This window comes from Corvus brachyrhynchos, unplaced genomic scaffold (assembly GCF_000691975.1).
Source record: "Corvus brachyrhynchos isolate BGI_N302 unplaced genomic scaffold, ASM69197v1 scaffold28, whole genome shotgun sequence".
Lineage (NCBI taxonomy): Eukaryota > Metazoa > Chordata > Aves > Passeriformes > Corvidae > Corvus > Corvus brachyrhynchos.
Genome location: NW_008246058.1, coordinates 6,678,313 through 6,691,443, shown reverse-complemented (window position 1 = coordinate 6,691,443; position 13,131 = coordinate 6,678,313). Strand labels below are relative to the sequence as shown.

General features: G+C 38.7%; 1 long non-coding RNA gene across 1 annotated transcript in view; it reads right to left on the bottom strand.

Moving 5' to 3' along the window:
- The window catches only part of LOC108449613, a 25,955-nt gene extending 15,855 nt beyond the window's left edge, over positions 1-10,100 (bottom strand). The window contains exons 1-2 of the long non-coding RNA XR_001865843.1: positions 9,926-10,100; positions 5,111-5,175 (exon numbers count right to left, since the gene is read on the bottom strand). This is a non-coding gene — a long non-coding RNA (uncharacterized LOC108449613). The remainder of the gene's footprint in view (positions 1-5,110; positions 5,176-9,925) is intronic.
- Between the last annotated feature and the right edge of the window lie 3,031 nt (positions 10,101-13,131).

Genomic DNA, 13,131 nt, shown 5'->3' with positions numbered 1-13,131 from the left:
GTGAAACAGAAAATGGGGGGGGTGTAAGGAGAAGGGAAGACAGGAGGTGGCGGGTGCTGGTGCCCCAGCCTGGCAGCTGGGTGGGCTGTGGGGTCCTGGGGAACTGCAGGAGCCATGCAGAACCTGGCTGCTTGCACGTCCATCAGCACATCTCTGCACTTGTGGAGCGGGGAGGGGAATATTGGATATCACTTTGGTCGAGGCTGAATCTATAATTGAGAAGATGAGAGTTCATTACAGATTTTGGCCTTGGAGTGCTTGTCTTGGCAAGAGGCTTAGCTGAGTGTTAAAATCATTACCAAGTGGCCTAAATCTAAACAAACACCCACCTTTTCCATTTATTACCAGGATGAAATGACTTGCCTTGTAGAACTGAAATACCTATAGTTGTCAGCTTCTCATTTCCCAGTGGTGCATAAAATTCCCTCTCTTATGGCTGTCTTTCCCTCTGGTCTAGCTTTCCCTTATGTTATTCTACTGACAAGAATTATGTATTAAATTACAAGCTATCTGTCGCAGAATGAGAGTTTCACTTCACACCAGACAGAGGTCTGTTGTACCGAGTTAAGAGTTCCTTTCTCTCTAGTGCTGTGCTGTAAAGTGAGGCAAATGTTAAGTAAAAAAGTAGGATGACTCTAACATGATTGTAAATGATAATTCAGGCATATACAGCAAGAGAGACATTTCTCATCTTATGAATAAGTAGCTGTATAGAACCAGACAATATTCTTACAACTGTTTTTGTCACTGCAAGTAAACTGGTGGAATTGTAGGTGTGGAGGAATGACTGTAGTTATTTTAGAGATTTCTTTCCCCATGTTTTTCCCCAAGAAGTCTGTCTATATTGTTCCAGCCTCCATGAATGCTTCAGGAACTGTGACCCATTTTACAATTCATTCACACAGACTACAGCCATTAGCATGCAGAAACCACAGCACTGTCCCTAAGAGAACAACTTTTTATTATTACAAAGGAGATAAAAATGATGTATTATATATTATGTTCCATCACTGAAAACCATCACCCATGAAATATCCCTCTGTTTCTACCTCCTTATCTAAAGATAGGCTGAAAAGAGAAGAAATTGAGCTACTGATTGGGGGACTTTCCCCTTATTTTATTTGTGTGTGCAGAACATACTCATGAAGAAACATGTGAAGCAAATCACTCAAAAGAGTGATTGGAAACAAATTTAAATGAGTAGTGTTTAAATAATTAACACCTGCCAAAGTAGGAACAGAGGCCTTATTGCTGATATTAAATCATATCCTTTAACGTCTGAAACAGATGACAGTAAGTAATTCCAAAACAGTCAAGACAGGAAACCAATTTTTAGTTCTTGGAAAGTTGAATTAGTTTCAATAAAGCTGATAAAAAGCCTATTTTGATTTTGCTAATTCTACTATGGAAAGCCAGTTTTACATTAATTTAATTTTTTTTTTTTTTACTAATTTAATATACTGTAACTGAGCATTTTTGAATCATGATTTAAAGTATATTCATTATTCAGTAAACTAATGATGTATGTTCCACCTGGCTGCTGCAGAGCCCGGTAAGTAAAAACTGTGGGTAGTATCTTGTTACCAAGAACAAATACTGGACTTGCCAAGTTTCCAGTCAGTAAGTATAACTCACAATAGTTATGCCAGATAGGCAAATAAGGATGTTCCGTTACAGAAGAAAAACCGAAAAAGAGATACTGTGTAGCAGCTCAGTATTAAAACTCAGCTCCATAAAAGCACCCATTGCAGAAATTGGCAATTTTGCCTGAGAGTAGACTGTGGTGTAATGGTCTGGAGTAATGCCTAGAGTTTTTTATTCAGCAAGAGTTGTGTGCGTGTGAGAGAGAGAGAGAGAGAGAGAGAGTGTGTGTATGTGTGTGTGTGTGTGTTTTAAAATAACATTAATGTTGAAACACACATGAGTAAAAGCAAAGCTATTCTGGCTGTCACCTCACTCCTAATTCACCTCCGTCTCCTGGTACTTCATCAAACTTGTGCTGCATGGTTTGATCACAGGTTGCTTGTATTTGGAGACTCCCTTCAAGTAAAAATATATCTGTCCATCTTAGATTTTTTTCAGTGTCTGGACCTCCTACAGTCACTAATGGATGTTATCAATGCAGCATTGCCTTGAGGTCAGTCTGGGCATGCAATTGGCTGAGCCCAGCAGCTCAGAATTACTCTCCAAACCATAAAGATGTGAAGCGTGGTCAAGATCTTCACTCCCTGCTCCCTGGAGAAACACAGTTCTCTCCCTAAAGGACAACACAATTCTTTTGTTAAGCAAGGACTTTCTGGGGACAGAAATGGTCCACCATTGAAAAAAAAAAAATTTAAATTTAAATTTAAAAAAAATAAAATCCTCCAGTAAAGACCATGACAAATCTAATCACCTCCTGTTTCAAACATAACCCTCAGTTCTTTGTCCTGCCTTCTGTAACATAAAGAGATATTTATCTGAAAAAACCCACCTCTTAAAAACCTGATTAAACCCAGGCGATGGGGCCATCTCTGAACATGCATCGGGTGCTTTGTGTTGCAGATCCATCTGAGCAGGCCTGGCAGTGCTAATAGCAATAGCAAGACTGAAATCAGACAGGCCAACTAGAAACTTTGGCAAATGGCAACCCCAAATCCCCAAACTGTGTGCACATGTTCTCCTATAAGAAAAGGATGAAAGAACCAAATAATTTGAATGATGCATAGTCATATAACTTAATGTACAGTTGGCAGACATTCAGTTCCAGTAGCAATGGCTGTGGTATAAAGTTAATATAAAAGAGTACTTTACAGATGAGGTAACTAAGCTACAGAGAGATCAAGATGTCACTTGTTCCTGTAGAATTTGAATCAACCTTTGCAGTTAAAACATCCTTTTTCTGTATGCCTCATTTCCAAAGCACAGCAAAGGATGTTTGAGTGGCTACAGCATTCCTCAGTGAGAGCAACAGAGAGGGGGAAATCCTGGGGGAAGAGGGAATATTTCACCCCTTCAATGGCCAGAGATGGAACAAATGCAAAATATGAAATGAACTGACATGAGGTTCAGCCTCCCTTTGATTTTACAGTGGTCAGAATTGAGGACCTTCTTCCTATTTGCAAACACTGTGTAAACTTTCTCTTACACAGAACAACTGCATTTTTTTCTTAAAAAAACCCAAAAAATACATTTGACTTCTTACTGAAGAAAGGGAAAGGAAACTGAAAACTCCTTAGTTTGTATTTGAAGCAAATAGACATAGAAACGAGACTCAGAGTTTTGAAATGGAAGAAATAAAAGTGGGCTTTACTGGTTTTGCTTGTCCCCTACAGTGAAAATGTGCACTCTGAATTCAGTTATTCCACCCCACCCCCTCCAGAAGTCCTTTATTTAGAACATAGGTATTATAGAATAAACTTAAAGTTCCTTTAGACACAAATTTAAAAGTAGATCTCTCAAAAGCTGCATCTTCTTTTGTAGTTATGACAGGGCCTTTTCTGTATTAGAAACTAAACATTGGTAAAATCAAGCAAGTTCACTTTATGTCCTTACATTCCTCACTTTATTTTTTTAAATTTTAATTAAGAAACCACTTCCCAACTGCAGGCCAGCAAAATATTTGAGGGCTAAAATTAACAACTTGAAACCAATTTTTTTAATATAAAAATGTGTTTAGTTAAAATGTAAGAGGAAGTTTTCCAGATTGCCTGAGCAGACGCATACCTGCCCAGTCCCCAGGGCTGGCTGCACCTGCGGGAGCCTCTGCTCCCTTCCCGCTGCAGCAAGTGCTGCTCCTGTTGCCCCAGGAGAGGCAAGAGCTCTCTGGCAGCTGAGCCAGCAGTGCTGCAGTCACTTTGTGCCCAAGCTGGAAGATGTTTGCATTCCCTGCAGCTTGCCCATGACACAGTACCATCGACCTTTACAGATCAGCAGTGTGGTATTATTTTAACTCTTCTCCATTTTTTAAGATATCTGAGACAATAGGGCACTTAAGTAGTCCAATATTTTCAGAGTCTAAGTGCAGTGCTGTAACATAGGAAATACACCACCATCCTGACAGTGATGTTCTTTTAACAAATTCTATTTTAATGGAATACATGGATTAAAAATTAAGTCTATAAATTAACCTAGGAGTTGGATGTGAATAGGTTATTGCTGGAGAAGAGCACCACATTTAACGGTATTGTACAAAGAGGAACTGACAAGGTTGTGCCAGCTCATATAACATTATTTTAATCAGTTATGTGCTAATGACAAGAATAGAAATGAGACACAATTTAATGAAATAATGCTTTCCAGCTTTCCTTGGTCAGACACAGATTTGTCAGGTCATCTCTATACCTTGAATAGCTGCATCCTCTCCAGTAAAAATGATTCTTAAGTCCTCTTCATACTGTCTATGCAAACCCTGCTCCGCTTTCTTATTCTTCCTCGTCTAGTTTTCCAGTTTGGGTATCTACTTCTTCCTCTCTTTTTTTACCTTTCTGGTAACATGTAGTCAAAAATGTCAGTCTACCAATGAAGTGCTTTTAACTGTCTTACAAATCCTCACTTTCTGTTTCCTCTCTCTCCTTTCTAAGTCTTTTGCTTTTGTTTAATTTTGCTTTATTTTGACCCAGTGCAATTCCTTTGGTGAAGCCAGTGAACAGAATATCATCCCAAAGCGTGTTCATTGAGCCCACCAGAAAGGCAAGGCCAGTGCACTGGCTTTGGCTACGTGTACAAGGCTTTGTTTCCTCTGCACTTACGTGCAAACCAAATAATTCACTGTATATTCGTCACCAATTGTAGTTTGTTAAGCTATGCTTTGACAATGCTTTGCATGACTAGAAGCATTCGGTTAGAGAACAACACTACATGAGATGGTGGCCCATTTCACACCAAAAATAATGGACAGTTTAATATCCTAAATTAAAACCATCAAAAGCCACAAGCGGCACAGTGATTATCCACACTCTTTATTGCATACTTACCATCAATAAAAACAGTTAATTCATCTCAACACACAGACTTTAAGAATGGGGAAAATTGAATACATCAGTGAGGTATTTGACTAGTTTTGTAGTTTTCTGGCCTGAAATAATAAATATAGCTTTTCTGTAAAATTGTTGTAGAGGATGCCTCTTACCTTTCTTCATTCAAGAAGCCTGTGAAGTTTCTGAAGAAAGTTCATAGGTTGTCTTCTGCAAAAGACTAAATGGTAAAAATACAAATGTAACTTATTCTAAGTCTTGATTATTTGCTCACTACACACTTAGATATTTTGCAGATGGTCTTTATGTGTATTAAAGTGACCACAGGACAAAAAGTTTAGAAAAATTCAGCAAGAATATTATTCTGGAAATAATACAAAAAAAGCACCACCTTGTCCCCAGAATACTGTTTGCTCTGTCATAACTTTTTACAGTGAAGGAGAAAAAAACAATGGCTTAAGTAATTTTGTCCATGAATATGCTATAAAATTGATGAATATTTAGTCTTGGGTGCTTTGAGCCCATGGCTGGAAATGGGAAGCTATTAGCAAGGACCTGACTGTGGGATAGTAGGTGTTCCCACTGAGTCCTGGAGGTCAAAGCCAGTCAGTGATACTCTTACTGAACCAAAAATCTCTGAAGCGGTGCCTTATATAGCAAATTATATGTTCTGAGAGCTCACGTAAGATGCTGTGCTTTAGTTCCGCGAAGAACACAGACTTCAGCATCATTAACTAATCTGATTTATAATGAAAATTAATTATTATGGTCATTAGACTAAATGGCTTCTGTCATCTGCAAAGACATAATTGGTACAGAAAATTGTTTCATAGCTAAGGAACAATCAATCAACATGGGCCGAACATGAACATGTATTTTTTCCTCTCTGTTCTCTCACACAATGAAAATCCAAATACAGAGTGGGGGTCTGGATTGCAAGGCAGCTCCTCCCACAATGAGTAATGACCTGAGGCAGACCCATCCCAGACAAAATGAGAAATGGTATAGGAAGGGAGAGATGGGGCTTATATGGCAAAAACCATGTTCCATACTCCTGCAGCCAGTACCACCTTGGCCAATGCTAGTAAGGGAGTGACTACTCAGCAGTTCTCTCAGCAAATCTGCATCATATACACACAGCATAGTGTTTATACTTGTCTCCTTAATTCCACCTTCACTGGTATTTAATGAAAGGGAGAGCAAATATTACAGAGCTCAAGTGCAAAGAAATGTGTTCCTCTTTCCATTCCTCCCCTTGAAACCAAAATATTTGATAGAACAATAATAGATGCAACACTAAAAACAAATTTTCTTCTTTCCAATCTCCAGCTGTCTCTCAGAAGCATGAAATTAATACTGTAGTTAATTTGAATTTCCTATGCTGTTTGGTTGGTTGCCTCTGGTTCAGAAATATATCATAAGCAAAGGTGGGAATTTTCCAAACCACATCTGACAATAGACCAAAGCTTGAATGAATCATTTGAAAAACTTATGATTGACCCATCTTTCAATTAAAATTTTCCAAGAAGATAATGTCTTTATTCAGCAAAGTTTACTGCAAAAAAAAAGTACCTTCTGCATTTAAGATACTGTAAAAAGCAGAGACATAGAAAAGCAACATGGAGGAAACAAAAAAGTTTTTAAATGGTTTGGGCACTCTTTAAGAGTTTGCATCTGTCTTACTTTAAAACTTGTCTACCTAAAAATTTGAGTTTATTTATGTAAAATCTAAACCCACTAAGATACTTTATTTTAGACAATTTATCAAAAGCATTAATAATTTCAAAATACATGCACACACACACACATACATATGCACACATTGTGTGCCTAATTTCTTTTTTTTTAATAGGTAAGCAAAACCAACCAGATTTTATTTATGTTGCTTATATTGATATGAACCATTCTTGGAACTATTAAAATCTGCCTGCCGAGGACTTCACAACATTACAACTTCTTCATCTGTGTTAGGCTGAAAATAGTTAAATTGATGGAATTCTTTGTGTGTTGAATGGCTTCAGAAACAGAGAATGCTGAGAGGTTGTTCTGTGGGATAAGAGATTGCTTGTCTTAATCTGCTCCATTTCCCAATCTTTTCTTTAAACCCATTCCAGATGATCTGGAATATTCAGAACCATAAATGTATTGAGTCTGGAAATTTGGAAAGAGAAAGTATTGAAACCAGAAAACCTGACTTCCTTAAGGAAGAATACAAGAACACGTGAGTTCTCGCCAAAGGGCTTGTGCTGGGTTCTGTATTCAACTTCTGGGACATTATTTTATATAAAAGCTGTTTTTTTCCATCAGAAGATAAGCTATTGTTCTTTGTACAGTCCCATACCAGAAGAACAATTAGAATTTTAAGGAAGGGATTTACCCCCCAGGACATGTAGCATAGTCACAGCATTTTCACAAATATGTGGATCTTGTTTCACTATGTCACTCAAGGTAACCAAGCCTAAATCTATCAAAGATGTTTATTTTTGAACACTGAGGCATATTTGCACAGAATTTAAATCAGCAATAATGAAATGTTGAATGTGACTATCTCCTTGGGAGGACTGCAGGAGTATTTCAAAGACATATAGGCAATAGTTGCTGTTCTTGTTTTGTCAATGGTAAAAAGATTTCAATGCACTAAGGCTGACTGGCTAATTTTTTAAGACCAATGGACACTGAATAAGACTGCAGGAGGAAACTGTAGAACATCCAAACCTGGTTTTAGGCTACTGTCATGCTCTGAAAATTAACCTTTGCCTCTTCTTCAAGGTCACAAAGTACCATTTTTCTACACTGCTGAACAGCCATGAGCCAGCCTAGTGATGGGCAAAGTGATTAATCCAATATTTCCTACCAGAGAACTCCTCAGTGGCAAGAGCTGGAATCTGAAATGATGGACATCTAACTTCCCAGCTCACCTCCTTCTTTATCTGAGATTATAAACACAATTTCTTCCACCACTGTAAACAAAATCCTCTGTGGTATTGATGTCTTCTACAGTATGTAATTTTGAAATGGTTCAATACTAAACAGTACCCCTCTCAATTGCTGTAACCTGTAACTGCCTGCAATAAGGTTCAAACAATCACGAGCAACACAGATGTTCTATTTTTTATTTTTTTCTTTTTACCACTAAAGAAATGAGTTTTTGATTTAAAAGTGTTTGTGATCTGCTGAAAATCCCACATTTGGCAATAGGTGATGTCAGGTTTTCAGTAAAATGCAATGCTATTGAGCCACTGACAAGTGTCTTGTAAGCTATCGTCAATCAGAAAAAAAAAAATAAAAGAGTTCCATATTATTTTCAAGGAAAAAATAAATGTTTTCGCCTGACCTGGCTATGGATGTCAAAACATGTTTCAATAACACTGGATCCTGCCTTTGATCGAAATGTTTTCAGAAATTATCACACCACTAATAATATTGAAGAGGTGGGTAGGCAGCCAAGGTAAACACACCATGTGGCAGAGGATGGGGTTGACTATTTAAGAATGACGGGGGACAAGCAGCTGTCACCGAATTCTTGTGTGTGCTATACTCAAGATCACTGAAGAGGCGGAATGTATTGACAAAGAAATATTTGTATATTCTTTCCCTTTCCCAGGCTGCAGCATTCTTATGTGCATAAATTCTCCTGACCTGTCATGTTTTCCACTCCTTATGCTGCTTTTATGGATTCATGCACATAGGGGAGAAAGGTTTTATGTATCCAATAAAAAATGTGAATGTGAAGGTATATAAACATGTAGAGTGGCTTATAATGATTTCCAAACTGCACAAACTAAGAAGAAAAGAAAGAAAAGGCAATAAGAGAATTATTCTAATAGCTTTTATGAATGTGTCCCTTCCACTGTTGTTGCCTACAGTTAACAGTAGCTGAACAATGAAAATACATTGGAAGACTGACTGAAACTCAGTATTTCCCCAGTGCAGGTATGTCTGGTCCTTTCTTTGCAGGCAAAATCTCTGGGAGGGATTATGAATTACAAGCAGTAAAAACACAAAGGCAACAGCCCTGCAGATGGATGGGACAAAATTCAAATAAAATTGAACTGAGCAGGAAAAAGGAGAAGCACAACACTTTCATTAAACTTGCAGGGTGAAGCACGTAACAATAAAAATGACATATTTCTATTGTAATAGGAAAGGCACAGTTTCTGTTTGGTCTGACCAGAAATGGGCATTTTTAACACAACTTCCACTTATGTCTCATCCACACAACTGCTCACTATCCTATGTTCATTTACCCTTGCACAGATCCAGTGAAGGCAGTCAGAAGAGGAACTGCATTTGAAGACTGGTAGGTAGAGAATCTCTGGGAAAGGAATTAACACAAAACTTCAGAACTTCTACCCCTGCTGTCAACACACAGAATAGACTCAGCTCATGCTTGGAGTCTCAGGACAAGCTGACATAGCTGACATTTGGGCACTTACCTCCTTTTATTTGTCAGCTGAGCAAATCTCATACAAAAATCATGGAGAAGCAATGAATATCATGCTTTGCAAATTCTATTTCTACAGAATAAAATGCAGCATCCAAAGGCTTTAATGCTCCACATAGGTATTGCCTCAGCTTGCCAACTTCAGAGTGGAACCACACTTTAAATATTCTGCAGACTGTAGTATGTTAAACTTTCCAGTCTTACATATTTCAATTGATTCTTTGTTCTCCTCTTTCAGAACAGGTTAATGAAGCTAAAGGAAAGGAGAGGAGGATTGGCCATTCAATCAAACTGCAACATATGGAAAATCCAGCATTTCAGGGAATTCTAGGAGCAAGCTAACACACCTATTCTGGTGAGACTAGAATTAATGGTTGCTTATTCTTCTGTTCCTTTCTTAATTTAAGGATTTACAAGCACTTCTACACACACAAATTAGGTATTACATCAGTTGCCTGAAGAAGAGATTACAATTTTTTTTTTTCCAAAAAGAGAAACTAAGCCAGATAGATGCTAAATGACTTACCCAAGATCACAGTAGAGGCCAGGCTACTCTCTACACTCCTGGAGTTCTAGTCCCATTCATGAAATCCTGATCCCACACTCCCTCCCCTTGCAAAGAAAAGGGGAAAAGTTGAGGAAGATTACTTCAAGTTAATCCTGCTACATTATCAGGATCCTTGTGCTGGAGTGTCTCAGTGGATGTGCACCCAAATAGACAGGAAATCAAATTACTTCCCTTTTCAATTAACTATTACAAAGTTTCCCAGTTCCTCACATGTATAAAAAGTGCATTTTGAGCAGAAGCATTTAAAGGGATAACATAAAAGTCAGGAAGCAAAAAACAGAACATCAAAGTCACAGTAATTAGCTCCACATGTCTAGCTGATAATTAGAGATGTCTTTTTTCTTTTTTTAATAAAGAAAATGAAGATACCAGAGTGGATGCTACTTGATTAAATAAGCTATGTAATTGCTACGGCCCCATAATCATGAAGTCAGGGCACATCCCTTAGCTCAGACTATGCGTGCATCTGTGCCACATGCAGATTTCCTTCATTGTACCAGTCCCCCTGTCCTCAACTCCTGTACACAAAGGAAAGAAGCATTCATAAATAACCCTGCTCCATGAGAGCGTCTGGGAGAAAATTACTTGTAAATGTCAAGAATGGCTGATAATAACTGAGAAGGCAAGCACAGAGGAGGAAACCATTCTCTGTGTGCATTTGCAAGCTGGTTTGGCCACAGCATGATCAGTAGGTCGCAATTAGGCCCAGCAGTTTCTATTTAAGTAGAAGTTTCTCCCAAATATGCAAAATGAGCTTAAGAGCTATGGGAGCTCAGCCTCTATCAGAGGAAGCCCTGCAACATTCTCTCAAAGAAAGTAAAATTAAACATGTTTTTTCATATACCTTCAAAACAATCACTGCCAGGGTCCAAAAAGATTTAAAATGCCAACAAGTAAGCAAATTACTGTAAAATGTTTTGAAAGGTACCTGTTGCAGTTACGACTCTTACACGTCTTCTAATTAGAAGTACCCGTTTTGCAAAGAAATCTATTCTCATTATCCCAACTGTACTACTGCTGCCTAATCCCATGCATTCCTCTCAACATTTACCTGCTCAATCCTCACCCACCACTACTGCTCACACACTCCATAATAGAGTAGTTACTTTAGGTTCAGCTGTAAATAATGCATGCCCATGCCTGTCATCTAAATTCTCTTAAGTTAGGAGTTATTTCCAGTCATAAAATCATAGAAATTAGAGGTAGAAAAGACCTCTTAGGTCATTTAGACCAAAACCCCATGCCAATGCAGAAGTGTTCCCTGCAGTACACTTTCTACTGCTTTGTCCAGTCTAGTTTTAAATGTCTCTGGGGAGCACTTTAAATGTCTCCTAAATAGTGTTTCGGTGTTTCTTCTGCTTCCCTCAGAAAGATTTTCCACAGGCTGAGAGCCATGCTTGACAAGTGAGTCATACTTGTTTGAAAGTGTTGGTCCTGGTAAAGCTCTATGGCTTTGGCTTGTGCCTCGATGCCTGATTAGTATTGTCTAAGGCATGTCAGCTGAGGTCTTTGAGATGGAAAAGTGTACGAGGAGTTCACTCTTACTGCTGTAGTTCTGTAAAATTAATTGGAAGTAATTTAGTGCTGGCAGGCTGGCAACCTTTGCAGCAGTTTCATTGTTTTGGGATGTTGCGAGACCATGTCTGTTTCATCCTGCAATCTCTGCCAAATGTATCTCTATCTATATAGGTGCTGCCTATTACAGAGTGAGTGTACCATGATGAGAGCACTCTGCGACATGGGCACTGTATCATTGAGGGAAAAGACCTGTCAAGGGATGGCAAAAAGAATGATGTGCTATGTACCAACTCATTCATAGTCTGGGGAAAGAAATTTTAAGGAGGAAAAGAGTAATATTCTTTCCTGAAAAGCTGCTGGTACTTCAAGAAACATCAAGCACTGGCTTGAGGTTCAGGTCAGAAATGCATGGGGATGGTCTTGGGCTCAATCTGCTACAGCATCTGGCCAGTTTTCTGAGGGTACAGACCGATGGCAGCCGAAGACTGTGTGAAATGCTCTGTCAGCTATCTAGTGCACAGAAGCAGCTTGAAAAAAAGAGTGTTCATATCATGAAAAAGGATGTGTTGGGATGGGAGTGTGGTGTGGGAATAGGGTTGGAAAATCACCTTTCAGCAGAGCTAACTTTGTCCCAGTCACACTCACTGTGGAACTGCTTTCGAGCAATACTGCTTCACCCAAAATCCAAATCCAGAGTAAGTGGGACTCACCAATGTAGCAACAGAGCAGAGCAGTGATAAAAGGCCACACTGTGATAGAAGTAGATGTAGTTCAGTTTTGAAGTAAAGAATTGGTTTGGATGTTGCCTAGAATCAGCTGAATTTCAAAACCTGTGACAAACACAACCAACAAATTGTGTTATGCCTAACTTAACTAACTCCTAAAAATGTCTCGTATTCTATGTTTATCTTAAAGCCAGATAGCCTTGCCTAGAAGGTAGTACCATGTCTACACAGGAGAACAGAAAACTGCATGGGAAACACAAGACTGGTTCTCCACTGTCAGCTGAGGAAGCAAGAGAGAAGATTATATAAACAAGCAAGGAAAAAAAAGAAGATAGCATTTATTCAAAGATGGCCTTTATTCCAGTGAAAGCTTATGCAAAAGCTGATCTGCTTTCCAGCTTACTCTAGCAATCAAAGACAGATGCCAGGTGAACTGTTCAGCTACCCATTGACACCAATGCAGATACCGGGGCATTCACACTGTCCCATTCCCTCTTCAGAACCAAGCCTCCTCCAGTCTTTTGCTTCCACAAAAAGCAACAACCCTCAGACAGAAATACTCAGAGAAATTAATTTCCAAATGAATTTTGAAGGATTTATCATGGAAAAGTGTATTCGTGCATGTGCACTTTGTGGGAAGGAGAGAAGAGCACAAAATGGCAATTAGGTGGCTGATGGTCATTCATTTTCTCAGGGATGCTTGTACAGGATGGATGAGTTGTCAGCACTTCCTCAGCCCTTTGCCACACTGTCCCTCAGCTCATGTCCAAACCAGAGAAATATGTACATGAAATGCTATATAACTCATTTAAAGCTTTATCTGTGCATCTCTGCACAAAGGCTCACTATGTTGTGAGAAATGATGCAAAATAGGATGAGGGAAAATTTTTAACTGGTAAGCAGTCCCTCCATAAGATCTGC